This window comes from Miscanthus floridulus, chromosome 8 (genome assembly GCF_019320115.1).
Source record: "Miscanthus floridulus cultivar M001 chromosome 8, ASM1932011v1, whole genome shotgun sequence".
In the NCBI taxonomy this organism is placed as follows: domain Eukaryota; kingdom Viridiplantae; phylum Streptophyta; class Magnoliopsida; order Poales; family Poaceae; genus Miscanthus; species Miscanthus floridulus.
The window spans coordinates 118,308,152-118,317,407 of NC_089587.1; the positions used below are offsets into that span (position 1 = coordinate 118,308,152).

The window sequence follows — 9,256 nt, forward strand, 5'->3', positions numbered from 1 at the left end:
GTCTTCTTGTGTCAAGACTCATGCATGACCCTATCATGGGAGTGGTTGACAGCGCTGCGCTCGTGGGGCAGCGCCTGGGAGCCCCCGTGCCTTGACGACTCGGAGCGTTTCTTCTTGTGCCCGGACCTTGGCTAGCGCCTAAGGCCGGAGGGAGGCCAAGGATCGGGTCTAGGCTCCCATCAATCGGGAGCCCTGGGCTTGGGCGAGCCCCCCTGAGTGCTGAGCAGAGGCGACAGGCTTACTCAGGCTCGGCCCGATCCTCTGACCTGAGGGTGCGTGTGAGCGTACTCGACGGGTAGAGCCCCCGAGCGATCCTAGAAGGGTCGATCGGAGGGTCTCTTGGTCGGGAACCTTTGATCCCGAGGCTTAACATACCCATATGTTAGGATCTCGTCACCGTCCATCATCCCTCCTATACAAAGGATATGAATCTTTGCCTTGCTGTGTTGCTACACAAAACTGTCCAGGATAGCGAAAAGTGACATTCTCCATTAACCATACAAGCACGCTTTCTATTCAAGACGCCATATAGGCCATGCAACATATGCTCGATGACCAGGCTATGCAACACAGGGTATTTATCCTTGTCTGGTAGCTCTGTAGAAATGACTTTGTCATAAGCATCTGGGGTTGTTAAGTTGCTGCCTTTCTTCATAATCAGTAGGATGTGTTCATGTTGAAGTCCCCTCTTCTGGAATTCAGTGACATGGACATATGCTGCCACCTCTCCAAAATACTTTTTCTTGATCAATAAATCTTTCAAGGACCGCAACTTGGCCCTGTATACTCTTGGAACCAGATCTGGCCTATCTTGTGGTTTTTGGCCAGGTTCAAGATTTTGAGTAATCTCCTCCCAATATGGATTGCAAGTCATGGTGATGAAGTAATCTGGTTTTCCAAAACGCTGGATTATAGCCATTGCATTAAGAAATCTCTACATCATGTCACGATCGCCACCAGGGAAACTGCGAGGTAGCACTATTCTCTTGCCAACCTCTGAAGCCCTTGTCTCTCTAGCAGAAATTACATCAACCAAACCCTATGTGAAAAAAAATGTACAGCATGGAAGATTAATTTAGGCCTGAATTGGTGTCATATCATTTTGCAATAATAAAACATTGTATAACTCACCTGATATCCACCCGTATGAGTTTTTTTTTGTTATCAGGGTTAGAATACTAATCAAGCCTCATAGACTCGATCTTTACGTACATGTTGGAAAAGTCGTCCTCCAAATAGCAAGATGTTAAAAAGCCCTCCTCTAACTTGCATAAAAAAGCAATAGTACTCTCTTGCTGTTACAAATCTTCCAGATTGTGTTTCTTCCACCATGATACTCATGTATTCACCTTGTTGTACATTCGCGTCATCCTCAACATGCTCTATCTCAAATGGAAATTATATATTAGTATGTACCCATGCATTTTATTAAGGCATTGGAAATTAAAGCATGTTCGGTACCTGTTGGATCTGCTGCATCTGTTGGATCAACGGAGCTTTGTCCTTCCATTTGAGTCACTATATCATTGTACGGCATAAATTTATTCCAGCCAGTTTCCCCTTAGGGTAAAATACCGGATATGCCAATGGATCATAACATCCATGATACGCCTTGATATAGCGCGGGCGATCCCCTCTGCCACACAAGCACACTCCTATCAAAACATCTTTGGGGATCATTGCCATCTGACCAGATAGCTACTACTTGTGACGCCGTGGGTGCATTGTACCTTGGTTTCAGCAAAGAAACATATATTTATTTATAAAATGAATCATTGATTTAGTAGTAAAAATAAATCATTATTTATTTATATTCCTGAACATGTGTACCTTGGTTGGTTTGGCGTGACATTAGTATTAAGTTCAATAACATAGTCATCAAGATTTGGAATAGCCCCAACTCTGTTAAAGCTCTGTACATATGAGTTCCCTTCAAATATTCGCAGCACGGTTCTGATAAGATTTTTCATCCTCTGTATCATAAAAGTAGAGTTGCAAGTGGCGAGGCCCTTTAGAACACCAAATAGTCGAGGCAATGGTACAAGGCCCCATGCACACGAAATGTATATATACCAGTCCCAGCCGCGGTGGCAACTCTTCTATCCAAGGTGACTCACTCTTCTATCCAAGGTGACTCCAAGGCTCGTGAAAGAGAAATGAGAGTTGAAGTACCAAATGTGTTGCCTGAAATATTTTGCATTATTATCTACCTAACTTGTGAATAACCTTTTTAACTCAGCAGGCACATGTGGAACATGTACTTTTATCTTCCCTTTTCTGCAACAGAATCCAGGGGGGCTCATATTGAAATCTCATTGCTCCACAGTACAAGCAGTCAGGCACCATTCTGAAAACATGGTGTCTATCAGGCAAATTGGCGTAGACATAATCATAAGGATCTTCATTGGATTATAATTCTGATCAAGACCATTGACACTGTCATGATAGGACTCGAAGGCATCATCTGTTATGAAATCAAGCACAGTTCATCATTACATAACCCAAAACTAATTAGCGAAACAATCGTGATGCCACTCAAGAAAAAGTTACCTTCGCCAACGTACTGCCTGGTTTCTTCGTCAGCAAGAAGATCATCAATATCAAAGACACAAGGTGCCTCGAGATGGTCATCTGTATGATGTTTGCTCGACCATGAGTTATTATAATATAATTAGAAATAGAAGAAACTCACAATTCACCGAAAACATAGAAATAGGACACACCTTCATCTGATTCATTGTTCGTAGGTTCGAATAAGGCACTATCATATTCTATATCACTCTGTTCTATAGATCTTGGCTGAGCAGGCTGTTTACCGACTGACTGTGATCTCATCTTTCTACTGTATTCCCTCTTTTTTTGCAACAAAATTTCTTTGCTGTTGTCATCCATATTGTTGTACCTCTCTCTCTGTGCGAGGGCCTTTTGCCTATTTGAGCTGCCAACTGGTCACCATAGTTGGAAAACATTGACATGGTGAGTTGAGCTGTACATATTGAAAATGAAAAAGTAGCAGGATGGCACCTGGAGTTGCATCACTTGCATCCAATAGAGTGTAGCCTGATAGGTTGTTCGGAACACAAGAACTTTCATAGGTGGGTTGTCTTGTTCGGACATAATTATTTTTCCTATGTAGCCAATCCATGTTGTCATCAGGAAAGACATTTTCCTTGTCTTGAGTGCTTGTTGCTTGGAGAATACTTGAACACACTATCATGGAGTAAATTGTGAGATAGACAAAGGCACTTAATTTTGGTGAAGACTGAAGAGTAACATTGCAAACAATACCATGATCAGCTCCTAGAGTATTATTTGTTTATGATTCTGTCATCTTGAATAATCGTTGTTACCAACGCCTTTTGTTCTTTTCTTGTCTTTGTTCTTCGGACTCCTTGGCCTTTCTCCTTGCTCGGTATTCTCGTTGTTTTCTATTCCTCTCTTCCCTCTTTCGCTTGGCCTCATCCACAGGCACTGCAAGTGTTTATATTTGTTTAGAAATACAAGCTGAGTTACAATAATAGTGACAGCAATGCCATGACAGTTGAATACCGTGTTGTTGTTTGTTATTTCGCCTAACGCAGTGCGCTCTGATTTCTGAGATACCATGTCTTCCTTCTTTTTTTAATCAGCTAGCAAATTGCAATACTAACATGAGGAATAAACAATGATTTGACCTATCCGATTTGACCAGGTAGCAAATGGCAAAGTTACCGATGGTGGTGCATTCAGGGAGATGACGATCACTGATGGCGTAGGATGCAGATGGCCTAGGATGGTCCGACGACGCGGAATGCTGCGGTCCAGGATTCCGAAGCCGACGAGCGCGTCTCAGTTGGCCGCGCCGCCGCCGTCGCCGTGCTTGCGGGTCCGCGTATCGCGTACCGCGAGGCCGCGAGGTCGCGAGGTCGCGAGCACCACTCGGACTTTGTGGCCGGACTGCACTCGTCCGCTGTGGCCGCCCGCCGCCGCCGCCCCTTCGCCGCCCGCCGGTGGCTTCGCTTGGTGCGTCGTGGCCCGCTGCCGACCCCGAGCAGTCACGGTCGTCGCCGCGCAGTGTGGTGACCCTCGCGGTCGCCGCTTCATGTGCCGCCGGCCAATGGCGACGCGTCCTACGAGTCAAAGGATCGGGGGTGGTGGGTGGGGGGGGGGGGGGGGGGGGGGGGGGGGGGGGGGGGGGGGGGGGGGGTTGGATGACAGAATCATAAACAAATAATACTCTAGGAGCTGATCATGGTATTGTTTGCAATGTTACTCTTCACCAAAATTAAGTGTCTTTGTCTATCTCACAATTTACTCCATGATAGTGTGTTCAAGTATTCTCCAAGCAACAAGCACTCAAGACAAGGAAAATGTCTTTCCTGATGACAACATGGATTGGCTACGTAGGAAAAATAATTATGTCCGAACAAGACAACCCGGCACCTGGAGTTGCATCACTTGCATCCAATAGAGTGTGGCCTGATAGGTTGTTCGGAACACAAGAACTTTCATAGGTGGATTGTCTTGTTCGGACATAATTATTTTTTCCTATGTAGCCAATCCATGTTGTTATCAGGAAAGACATTTTCCTTGTCTTGAGTGCTTGTTGCTTGGAGAATACTTGAACACACTATCATGGAGTAAATTGTGAGATAGACAAAGACACTTAATTTTGGTGAAGAGTAACATTGCAAACAATACCATGATCAGCTCCTAGAGTATTATTTGTTTATGATTCTGTCATCTTGAATAATCGTTGTTACCAACGCCTTTTGTTCTTTTCTTGTCTTTGTTCTTCGGACTCCTCGGCCTTTCTCCTTGCTCAGTATTCTCGTTGTTTTCTATTCCTCTCACGCGTCCTAGGAGTCAAAGGATCGGGGGGGGGGGGGGGGGGCAACCGAAGCGATGCCGCGTGGTGGGTCCGTGGGAGGGGGATGGAGGCTGGAGCGCAGACACACTGAACATGAACAATTGGATTTGGTTGAGCAAGGAGAGAGAATGGCTCAGTGGTGCATCTGTTTTGATGGTGTTGTATTTTCTAGGTGCATTTGAAAGTGTGGATGTAGTAGAGGTTATGACTGCGGAGCAGGCATGTGTTGTGTGGATGTAGATTAATTCTAACGGTGGGTTTATTAGGGGTAGAGATAGAGATGAAAAGGTCCCTGGTGGTAATGTCGGCGTCTAGCGGTCTAGGCGACAAATGCTTTTATTCACTGCAAGTGCAAGGCAAGGTGGTAGGTTCTAGGTTATTCGTAAACGATAATGGTCAGGGGAGGGTGTTTGTCCGATCGGACGCCGCCCTCCTGGGCATGCGCGGCCCACCAAGCCAGCCTCCTCTTTACATCTCCCACATCTCTCTCCCAAAAATATCTACCCACTTACTCATCCATCGCACATTTCATGGCGTCGTGCGGCTGTTCGTCCGCCCCACTCTGCATTTGCCACCGTAGCCATCTCCCCGCACGCGCCCACCCTATGTTGTTCGCTTCTCGCTCCTGCTTGTCGCGCGCGTCCATCCACACCTCTCGCTCCTTACTCCCGCAGTCCCACCTGCCACGCGCCACCCACGCCACTCGCTCCCACGCCATCGGGCGTGCCGCTCACTACTACAGATTGACATACCACCAACGTCTCTATCACCATCGGTATCATTAAAAATGATGGTGATAGCTATCACCAACTGTCGGTGTTTTGTAAACCAGACTAGTAAACTTATACGATTGCTGCGCTGCTCTAGGAAGATGATGGTAGCATCCAATAGACACAAGAATTTATACTGGTTCAGGCTGAAGCCCTACGTCCAGTCTCAGAGATGATCGAGTATGTGTTCCTCGCTTGAATGCTTTAAAGTTCTTACAATGGAGGGTGTAAGAGTGGTGAAAGAGATGGAAGGACCTATGCTAGGCGAAGGGCTGCCCGAAGGGAAGCTCTAGGAGCCCTGCTACAATGGTGAATGAATGAAATGGTAGAGGATGTCAGTCGTCCCCGAGATGGGTGCCCTAGCTGCCCTTATATAGAGTTCAAGGTAGGGCTTGTACAATGAGGAGGTTCTCCCGACCGAAGGGTTAAGAGCCTGAGGGAGGGCCTAGCTAACTTGGCTTGCAAGCTATATCGTCTTCTAGTGCACATCCGGTCATGGCTATCATCATGGTTTTCTGGCCACGTTGTAGCAGGACGTGATGTGGCGCTATTGTGCCGGCCGTGGCGGCACTATAGCCTCAATGGTGGTTCATCAGCCGTCCTATGCAACGTGGTGTCCATCGTGTCCTTTGTCATCGTCTCCTAATTCTCAGGGCATCGTACCTGAAGTGGGTAGCTGCCCTGGGTCATCGTCTTCTTGGTTACTTCGTGGGGCCGAGGGCCACAACCCTGATCTTCTGGGTCAAGGCACTCTGCTGGTCTAGATGGCCCTTTCGTCAAGCCCCTCATCATGTATCCCATCCCGCAGTGGGTGGGATCGTACAAGCATCTAGTCGGCCACGACCCCAATCTTCTGGGTCAGGACACTCCGTCGGTGAAGTTTCTAACCCTTACTCAAATATGCCAACCACCAAGTGTATTACCTTATGCACATGTGTGTTAGCATATTTTCACAAACATTTTCAAGGGTGTTAGCACTCCACTAGATCCTAAATGCATATGCAATGAATTAGAGCATCTAGTGGCACTTTGATAACCGCATTTTGATACGAGTTTCACCCCTCTTAATAGTACGACTATCGAACCTAAATATGATCACACTCACTAAGTGTCTTGATCACCAAAACAAAATGACTCCTACCATTTATACCTTTGCCTTGAGCCTTTTGTTTTTCTCTTTCTTCTTTTCAAGTCCAAGCACTTCATCATTACCATGGCATGATCTTCATTTGCTCCACCACTTGGGCTAGTGCTACCTATCTCATAATCACTTTTGATAAAATAGGTTAGCACTTAGGGTTTCATCAATTCACCAAAACCAAACTAGAGCTTTCAGATAGCCTCGGCGCCATACACCATGAAGAACGGTGTAAAGCCAGTGGACTGGTTTGGAGTCATCCTCAAGCCCTAGAGCACGGCTGGTACCTCCCTCACCTATAGCCCCAAAAATTTGTCGAGCCTATTAATGATGCAGGGTTTGTGAGCCTAAAGTATCATGGCGTTCGCATGCTCCACTTGGCTGTTCGTTCATGGGTGAGCGATGGAGGCCCAGTCGACTCGAATGCCGTAGTCGTCGCAAAATCAGAGGAACTTCTTCCCAATAAAGAGTGTGCCATTGTCGGTGATTATGGAGTTTGGGACCCCAAATTTGTATATGACATCGAGGAAGAATTCCATTGTGTCTTCGGATCTTACTCTTGTTATGGGTTTACCTTTGATCCACTTGGTGAACTTGTCGATTATCACCAGAAGATGGGTATAACCCCTGGGTGCTTTCCTAAATGGCCCAAGAAGGTCGAGCCCCTAGGCCATGAAGGGCCACATTAACGGGATGGTTTGTAGCTCTTGTGCAGGTAAGTGTGTTTGCCGCGCGTAAAACTGGCATCCTTCATAGCTTCGTTTGATTTGTTGGGCGTCCGCAACTACTGTGAGCTAGTAGAAGCCTTGCCGAAAGACTTTCCCGACCAGTGTTCTGGGCGCTGCATGATGTCCGCACATTCCTGCATGGGCTTCCAGCAGAAGTCGCTGCCCTTCTTCTTATGAAATGCATCTCTAGAGAATCCCTGAGGTGCTGCACTTGTAGAGGATGTTTTCTATGATCATGTAGGATTTGTAGCACCTTGCTAGGCATCACGCCTCCGTTAGGTCATCTGGTAAATTCCCTCACGCTAGATATTCTATGAAAGGCACAGTCCAGTCTGACCTGGTATTCATCACCGCTTGGTCGATCACCATTAGGCCAGGAGGTCCCATGGCCTTCGGGTAGTGGTGGTGTTCGACCGGCAAGGTGGGTTCCACCTTGCTAGCCGTGCCTATCATTTGGTCATATGATCGAATGGCTCGCACCAACGGTTCATGCGCGTTGTTGATGAACACTCCTGACGGGGCTGGTCCCCGACTCAACGTGATCTTAGCCAGGGAATCAGCGGCTAGGTTGTCTTGCCTGAGGATGTGGTGGAGTTCGAGGCCATCAAATCTTTCTTTGAGTTTTTGGACTTTGTTACAGTAAGCCACCATCTTACTGTTGTGACATGACGCTTCTTTCATGACCTAGTCGATGACCAGCTCTGAGTCCTGATGAAGAGGCGATGGGTGCCTAACTCTGAGGCAATTCTGAGGCCATGGATGAGGGCTTCATATTCCATGACGTTGTTGGTTGTTCGGAAGTGGAGTCAGATGGCGTACTCCACGCGCTATCCTATCGGGGAGATCAGGACAATCCTAGCCCCTGCACTCATGGCCATGAGCAACCCGTCGAAATACAACATCCAGTATTCTTGGCAGGTCGTAGGTGGGGGCGTTTGTACTTTGGTCCATTCAGTGATGAAGTCCATGAGGACTTGTGATTTGATCGCCGTTCTTGGGACATACGTGATGTGGTAACCCATGAGCTCGGCTACCCATTTGGCCATGCGGCTAGAGGCATCGTGGTTTTGAACCACATCGCCGAGCGAGGCACACGCCATGACTATGATGGGGTGCCCCTCAAAGTAGTGCAGCAACTTTCATTTAGCAATGAGGATGGCATAGATAAGCTTCTGGATCTATCGGTAACGCACCTTAGTGTCCGAGAGAACTTCACTGATGAAGTATACTGGCCTCTAGATCTTGTGCGAGTGCCCACTTTTTTCTCACTCGACGATGAGGGCCACGCTGACCACCTGGGTGGTCGCGGCAATGTAGAGAAGGAGCGGTTCCCTCTTCTCCAGTGCTACCAACATGGGGGTCGTTGCTAGGAATGCTTTGAGCTTCTCAAAGGCCTCCTGTGCTTCAGTCATCCAGGTGAACTGGTCGGCCTTTTTTAGGAGCCTATATAGTGGCATGTCGCGCTCCCCTAGCCGTGAGATGGATCAGCTAAGGGAGGCTAGGCTCCCAAGAGCTTCTGGACTCCCTTTAGGTTCATGATGGGACCTAGATTCTCGATTGTTGTAATCTTCTCTGGGTTGGCTTCAATGCTTCGCTCGAAAATGATGAACCCGAGAAGCTTTCCCTTGGTGATCCCAAAAATGCACTTTTTGGAGTTGAGCTTGATCCTAAATTCTCTGACACGAGTAAAGGCGGCCTCTAGGTTGCTGACTAGCTAGTTAGCTTTCCTAGATTTTATGATGATGTCATTGATGTAGACTTCTATGATGTC

At 47.2% G+C, this 9,256-nt stretch overlaps 1 long non-coding RNA gene and 1 pseudogene across 1 annotated transcript; both read right to left on the bottom strand.

Moving 5' to 3' along the window:
- Nucleotides 1-934: 934 nt before the first annotated feature.
- LOC136469800 (uncharacterized) lies at nucleotides 935-2,316 on the bottom strand (annotated as a pseudogene).
- A 1,040-nt stretch (nucleotides 2,317-3,356) lies between these two features.
- LOC136475341 (uncharacterized) lies at nucleotides 3,357-3,838 on the bottom strand. The gene is made up of 3 exons (XR_010763160.1): nucleotides 3,712-3,838; nucleotides 3,550-3,629; nucleotides 3,357-3,471 (listed from the first exon to the last, which is right to left on the bottom strand). It is a non-coding gene; the product is annotated as an uncharacterized lncRNA (long non-coding RNA).
- Nucleotides 3,839-9,256: the final 5,418 nt, after the last annotated feature.